The sequence below is a fragment of the Dreissena polymorpha genome, chromosome 12 (assembly GCF_020536995.1).
Source record: "Dreissena polymorpha isolate Duluth1 chromosome 12, UMN_Dpol_1.0, whole genome shotgun sequence".
Lineage (NCBI taxonomy): Eukaryota > Metazoa > Mollusca > Bivalvia > Myida > Dreissenidae > Dreissena > Dreissena polymorpha.
In genome coordinates, this window is record NC_068366.1 from 53,774,919 (window position 1) to 53,783,500 (window position 8,582).

General features: G+C 34.3%; 1 long non-coding RNA gene across 1 annotated transcript; it reads right to left on the reverse strand.

Annotated features, from left to right (window-relative positions):
* Nucleotides 1-1,465: 1,465 nt before the first annotated feature.
* On the reverse strand, nt 1,466-2,731 carry LOC127852800 (uncharacterized). The gene is made up of 3 exons (XR_008036265.1): nt 2,584-2,731; nt 1,993-2,054; nt 1,466-1,759 (listed from the first exon to the last, which is right to left on the reverse strand). It is a non-coding gene; the product is annotated as an uncharacterized LOC127852800 (long non-coding RNA).
* Between the last annotated feature and the right edge of the window lie 5,851 nt (nt 2,732-8,582).

Sequence of the window (8,582 nt, forward strand, 5' to 3'; positions counted from 1 at the left end):
TGTTGAGTAAAATAAAACCGTGTTCAAAGAATGCATTAAAATAGATTTTTGAACAACAACACATGCTTATTAAATATAGTTAGTCTGATGTTTTTCACATTGCCATAAGCAGCATACACATCTGTATTGTGTGCACTAGTTGCAATACTTAAGAAAACTTGTTTTAAAAAGTTATTTGAAATAAAGGACCACTTACCGTCGTGTAAATCCATTGAAGTTAAAAGGTGGAAAGCCAAAGAGTCACGTGATCTTGCACCCTGATATCCAACGATATATATCCTGATATTTAACTTATTTATATAAAAAAAAACGCTCAGAATAAAAAATGGGAAATATAGTAGGAAGGGCCGAGGGACAAAGCTGCGAAATATGTTGAAACAATATTATTTGATTCTTTTTTCTGTTTCCTTGTTAACAATTTTCTATTAATGTATTAGAATGTTGTTGTTCTGTGCCTTAGCTGATACGTGTACTTGATTCATTTCATCTTGCATCAAACAGTTATTTTGCACTAATGTTTCTGAACCACAGAGTTATTTAAAAGTAAGCCAATCTAATCCTAGGGCCGCGCGCTCGATCCCGGCAACATAACTTATGTGGGGGTTGTTCCTGAAATACTTTCTATTGCCACTTTCACCCTTCGTCTCATTCAAGTAGGAAAGTTGTCAGTCTGCGGCATATGTATGTGCACTTTGTATTGGGAAACCAACTTACCGAGGAACCGTTTGAGTTAGTTAATTGTTCGCCTTTATATGAATGAAATACTGTTCAAAAGTGCGAAAACAAACCAATGAAACAAAAATTCAACGTTACTAAATCTCACTATTATTATCATTTATTGTTAGTTTGTTGTTTAATTTTACCTATGATGCTATAAGTTAATGTTTACTTTCACATGTATGTTTTCAGATTACTTCTAGGCGAAGTGAGAGGTTTGGTATCCTTCAAACATTTTTATACCGTCCTTTATAGCGATCTTTTCATAATCGAGAGTGCGTTCAAAGGTGCTTTACATTTTTTCCCTGATCACTGGGTCATAAGTCGTCCCTTAACATCGTGGCGCAGTATGCAGCCACGTCACATTGGCTTATTTCCCTCACAGGTACCCATTTATACACCTGGGTGGAGAGGAGCAGATGTGGGATAAATTTCTTGCTCAAGGAAATTCCAGTGGTCAGGGCGGGATTCGGACCCGGGACCTCTCGATCCCTAAGTCAGCGTCCTACCATTATACCACTGCTCTCACAGATCAGTAAAAATCCCAATCTTGACATTCACCGTTCCATGGCGGTGACCCCTGCTTTAATCATTTTAAATGTCGTACTGTGTGAACTGTCTTGTTTTATATTTAAAAATAGGTATTTTGCTTTAAATTAAAGACAAGCTGACAGAAAATTCTTTCATGGTAATGTTTCTTGGATTTCGTTATTTCTACATACATGTTGTAATAACAATTAACAACGTGTTAACGTAACTACATTTTATGTTCTCTGATGTGTAGTTTATAATACACACATGTACACACGCATAATATACACCCTGAATGCAATAAAGAAAACTAATGTAATGCATAGAGGCACAAGAAATATGTCACATTTTACGGATGTTTTGCTCTGTTATGGTCTTGAAATGCCATTGTTGATAAGAATGGTTCCTTGCATCTGAAACAATACTCTGCTACGAGACGATGATCTCTCAGAAAATGACGACGCAGTTGCTTGCTGTTCTGGAACCTTCGCTCACTGCATTTGGCAGGACACTGAAAATAACTTCATAATGTATTGAATGTTAAACAAACAACTTTCGCTGCTTAAACTTTATAACAAAATTCGATTAAATGCCTATCTAATTTGTGAAATTGTGAGATAAACAAGAATTCCCATGTTTTATGCTTTTAAACTGTTCAAGCTAATATTAAACACCATGGCATTCAACCGACAAATCAAATAGTTTTTGTTTTAATTTAATGAAAACCAAATATGCTTCACTTACATCACGTGGACGAAATTTTGGCATTGTGAATACTTTCTGGAAACAACCTTGTGCTACAAACCCTGTAACGATATATTGAACGCTATGTATCACAATCTAGTGTAATGGAAGGCATATTTATTGTTTATTGTATTGTGAGTTATCGTTTACTTTTTATTCAACGCTTTTTGGAAAAAAACACTAAAATACATATGTTACAAAGGTCAGAACACATTATTTTCAGAAAAGTTTTTCGAAGATAACAACTGTACTTGCTGACATAAAAATAATTTCTTATTTATAAATGTATTTCACATTTTCGATACGACGTTTTTCTCGTTTCGAGATCAAGTACTTTAATAACATTTGACGAAAATTAATTAAGATCCTCCAATTTGCGAAAGTTTTTACCATTGTACAAAATCAACATAAACATTTTTTTAAATCTTCTTGTGTATACGAATGTATTTTTACATACATGAAACAAACCGAAATGGAACTTACCTTGTTTGTATAATACATGTAGTATATATTTTTAATACAAATCAATATTTATGGCTATAATGGGAGCAAAAAAATGCGTATATCATCGTTTTACAAATCGAAACTTACCTTCTACAATCGTTGAGGTGTGTATTGTAAATGCCTGGTCTAAACCATTTTGAGTGCAGCTGTATTTATCTTCCGATTTCAACAATCCATCGTTAATATTTACTACACTTAAGTTACAAAAGATTGCAAGGCAAGAGGCGTTGATATAAGACTAATTTATTATTGGAAGATATGAATTTCGATTGAATTCGAACTGATAACATGTGTTTATTTTATGCTTGCGGTTGATAGAGAAATATCAGTGAATGAAAACTGATATATCACTGTTTCAAACAGTGAAAAATAACAGTGAAAAGTATCGATAATTAACATTGTTTGACGTGTAACAACTAGTTTGAGTAAGAAGTTTTAAAGGAAGTCATCAAGAAATAGTATTGCTGGTGTACGGCGAAAAGCAGTGACAATATTTCTTAGTTTTCTTTTCTTTTCATTTTAACCGTACACCATAGCCAATAAACACAATATATTATAAATCATTTTATAACAATAATGAAAACTTGTATAGAACTATTTATGCCGTATACTTAATAGGTATGCACACTTCATATAAGCTGATATTATGACATCCAGACAAAATACATGTAAGTACAAGATATTTAATAACAACATCTTTTAATAATATTTCGAGCGATTCAGTAGAACACATTTGTAACATATGTGCGGCTAAAAATACTTTGATATTAAAAGGAATACATTTTTAAATACTTAAAGGTTCAAATGATTACACAATAATATATATTCAAGCAAGGAATAGAGAAGTAATAAATCACACAGTATTTGTCAGAAAGTATTAAATACAGTTTGTCATACAAGTTAGTATTGTTAAAACATTTAAGTCCAGCTCTTTGCAGCTAAAGCCCCGATCTAGATGTGTTGTAAACGCCATAAAATACGGGTTTATCGAGCCATTTCTGTGCCTCTTCCGCGACGCCGTCCCAGTCAAAATCGCGGTTGTTGTAGATGTCGTTTGTCTACAAAATTTAGAAGGAAACGTTGGTTTGAAAAATTATTAAGAATTTTGAGTAATAATTGAAATACCAAAAACAAAAATAAACCATTTATTTACGAATGGGCAATACCAATCAATATTTAAACCAAATAAGGGGAAACCTCAAGCAACATCATCTGGGTTTTTCCTTCAGAGCTTGTAAACATCTATTTGATATAGAATTAACATGGATCACAAACCCATTAAAAAGTTTTATGCATAATATTGACTTATTTTGACCCAAGAGAGTGAAGTAAGCTCTGTTTTGTATATCATATATTTATATAATCCAGAAGAGAAAGAAACATTAGCGTTACCATTGTCAGTATTTTATTAAAGGCAAAATACAAATGGAATATAAATTCCAAGAAGTAGCATGTACAAAACAAAAGAAAATAGATTGAAGCTGTAGTCACCGCCTTTGAACTGCAACTGAAAAAATAAGGTTTTCAAACGGTTCAATGACCAGTCTTCCCTGATACATGAACCAGACTTAATCACAAAAACACACATACTGGTGAATAAATTTTGAATACAAATTATTGTAATTAAAATATAAAAAAAACATCCAATTCCATTTAATCGTAATTCAATCACTCAAAGGTTTAATATGCATCGGTGATGACATAGTTTGGTGAGAACTGCGTGCGCAGCTCTCTTAATGCGTCCCGCATTCACCCAGGCGTCTATGATGATAATTTCATAGACGTACGAGGTTGGACAGCGACTTTCTGAAATTGGCTGAAGACAAAGAGCAACCATGTAATCGTGTCAATATGTTCAATGAATCCGTTTAAGAGAGAAGTAATATGTATGGTTTATCTTTCTCTCCGTTTATGTGCGTGCGTGTCTGCGTTCGTGTGAGCGCCCGTGTGTGCGTTGTTTTGTGTGCCGTTTTATCATTGAACAATTATCATGCATATTGTTATGTATTTCTGTGTTTGCGTGCGTGAGTGCGCGACGTTTGATTACTGGAAAATCGACATTTATATTATGACTGTCACCTAAGTATACCTACCTAGACCTTGTCTTTGTTCCAGAACTTGATATGTCGAATTAGTGATTTGACCTTGGTTGGGAGACCCCTGACCAAATCCTTTTGGAGTGGGGCCAGGCAGGCCGAATAGAAGGCCTTGATCAAAAGGTCGGGTCCAAGCATCCGTTGAAATATTGTTTCAATTGTTTCTAAATGCAAATATGAACAGCCCGGGGCATTTCTTGAATTTTTCGATTTCATGAATTGATTTTCATACATGGACAGCAACAACAATAATAACACCGACAACGATTACAAAAAACAAAACAAAATTACAACTTATTTAACCATGTGTTTCCGAAAAATGTTTATTATGTAATTAGTCACACACTAATTAGGCGTTCGTTTTTACATTTTGTTAACAAGTTGTCTGACGCCAGAATAGATGGGTTAAATAAAAACAAAGAATACACTGGGATACAGTTCGCGTTTCGTTTTCAACATATGACATTCAATAAACGATCTTATGACAGACAGACATGATCATTGTCATTTGGTGTGTCAACACATTTAACTTTGGACAGAAATATTGACTGGAAAATTGATTTCCATTAATGCACCGTTCTTCTTGTGAGGGGAGGGGATTGAAAAGATATAAAGGCAACCAGTCCATACCGTGTTGGGTCAAGTCTACAGCAGGAAGTATGCCAATGGAATGATCCTTCCCTGATTCATCTGCCAATGTTACCTGAACAGCGTGGGCTGTCGACCCATTCACATAGACATTCGGTATACCTTTGAAAAATTGTGTCATACATGGTCATGAACATATTTATATGCAATTGTATGCATGAAGAGCAACACGTTTGTTTTTCTAATATGATTTGTAAAAAGAGTGTCTCTCGCAAAGAAAACATAAGTGAAGCTCAAATACATTTATTGAATCATAACGCAATATTTCTCATACTAGGATGTAGTATGCATTAAAATAATTATTTCCATGTCGTTTCATTAGATAATACTTAAAGCCTGCCTGCCTTATTCGACATACAAGAATGCGAGAAGCAGTAGCTTCGTTGAAAACACTAAGTTATAAGATATGTTTGTTGAATACACACTTTCAATGTTTACATATATTTCGTAACATTCCAAGTTGATGAACTAAATATTGATTTTATACAATTGAAATATCAAACTAAATGGCTTCGCTTACAACTCAATGTTTCTTTCAGTGTATTCAAAACCCAGGGCATATCAGCCTTCAGATCAGCCACAGTATGATATCTCTCCCAGGACATCATCATCGTGAGGTCAATGTCCGACTTCCCTTTCACTGTCGTACCCTTGCCCATGCTTCCACCCTTCAAAAACAAACAATCGTCGTTTTGCTTTACACATTCACTCCGAACATAGCACATGTAACAAGTATAAATAGCTACTTGAAATAAGTATCATATAATACTTCAAGCTATATGTTAATAATGTTAGGCTAATCCAGAAAGTAATCGAAGAAAAACGTTTTTTATAAATGAAATGAACGTCTTCTTCTTTAATATGCACATGCATATTCATTAAGTATGATCGAGCAAAACCAAATTATGAGCCGCTTCATGCGGAAATGGTTCGAACGCCAAATGCGTCCAACGTAGCCTTCACAATATCCTGCGCATTTGCGTAATCTTGTAAGAAGCTTTCCTTACAGCTGACATGATATCTTCTGACAAGACAAATCGTGTGCAAAGACTTTTCTGGAGCTTCACTAGCCGCATATGGTATAAGACCCATTTTCACATGAAGTGGCCTATATGGTTTCAGATCAATCATAATACAAAACGCAATTAACTTAAAAAACGCGCTAGTCGTATTTCGTCGGGAATTTTGCGTGAAAGCTCGTCTGATCATATAGATCACCTATGAATAAAATGATTCCTATAGTATTATCTTCAAATGTTGGTTATGGTTGCACTGTTGTTCTGAACTGTTCATTATCAGCGTATGGATTGGCCATGCGTCCAAATCAATGCACCGACTTTTCTTAGTGCTCAACATGAATGAATTCGGCACAAAAAGCAAACTCTTTGATATCTTAGTAGCATCAATTTTGAATTTCTCTTCTGAAATATGGGGTACCACACAGGCAAAAAATATTGAAGCCGTACACACGAAATTTTTAAGGAAATTACTGTCTGTAAATAAATTAACCAACCTTAGCGCGTTGTATGGAGAATTAGGAAGAATACCCTTTAATGAAATACGGAAAATAAACATCATTAAATACTGGTTCAAGCTACTATCATCAAATGAGAGTAGCTTAATCAAAATCACATACAATATGCTAAAACACGATACGGACAATGGACATACATACAACAATCAAAACTGGGCATGCCATGTAAAATCCATTCTCGACAGCATCGGAATGTCCGAATTATGGATAAACCAAAACATAACCGAATCTCAATTTATACAATGCAAACAACGAATATTAGACAATAATACTCAAACATAGCACGCCGATATTAACAGCTCTACCCGTCTCTCTACGTACTGTTTATTCAAACATAGTTTATCGTTAGAAAGTTATTTAGACAAAATTAATGAACCAAAATATAAAATTGCCCTAAGCAGATTCCGTTTATCATCGCATAACCTAGAAATAGAAAGGGGCGATACAATAATATTGAAAAAGAAAACCGTAAGTGCAAATTATGTATTATGAATACTGTAGACACTGCGTACCATTTCTTACTAGTTTGCCCCATATATACGCACCTAAGAAGAAAACTTTTAAAGTCACAGTACTGCAGATGGCAATCAATTTCAAAGTTTCAAAGTCTGATGTCCAGTGAAAATAAAACTATACTTCCACTCAACGTGTTGTTTCATTTTGATTTTTTTAATGGCTAAGCTATAAATTATTTATGATATTATATCAACTTTCAGAAATTGTAATTTGTTATAAATAACTATAACCATCATTCTCGTATTGAAATAATTAGTTTTTTAATTATTTCTATAACTTGTTGCTGGATACTAACATAATTTTTAGTGAATGAATACTGTACTTCTTAACATTACATTGTTGTCAATGTTGAATTTTTTTTTTTTTCAAACGAATATATTATATATTTTTTGCACTAACACTATGTGTTCAATTTAACACGTAATCCACATCTGCCATTACTTGCATTATTTGTATATATAAAATGTATATGTGTAGGCTAAGAGCTTGTATAAGCTTTATCGCTGAAATGAATGTTGTTGTTGTTGTTGTTGTAATTCAGATTTAGCATGGGCCTGACTCTTGGAAAACCGGGTTTAATGCATGCTCTTAATGTATCTTCACAGATTCGCATGTGTTAATCAGGGACAACACTTTCTGTCTAGACCGGATTTTCGTTCAGAAGAGACTTTAATTAAACGAAACATTTCATAAAACAAAGTGTCGTTCCTGATTAGCCTGTGCAAGCCTGTGACAATGCTTTACAAACATACTTGAAGCCCGGTCCTCCAAGAGGCTCACTGTTGATGCTTGGTATTGATATTTCATCCTAATTGTGCTTTAGTAGATGCATGATAAACTGCTTACATACTGCCAGTTTTCATTCGACGTATGTCACCTAGAAATCTTACACTTCAATCCTGGCCTTCATCCATTGCTGATTGGGCATAGAACATACTCGTTTTTGACAATATGCTACGCTCACAACGTCAAATCTTAATAGGACAAGATCTTACTTGACGCTATGCCCCCCGATCATATCATATCTTCATAGGAAGAGATTGTACGGAACAATATTTCACGCTAGCGACGCCAAATTGCATAAGGACAAACGCACAATCGACATTACATTGTGTATCATATCACCGACGTTAAATCATCATAGGACATTGTGGTACTTGATAATAGGTCATGCCAACGGTGTCAACTCCCAATTTGACCTGAAAACACTTGACAGTATGTCACTTGCATCATCAACGTTAAATTTTCATTAGAAAAAGCTTGACAATGTCAGTTGCATCAGCGATATTTAT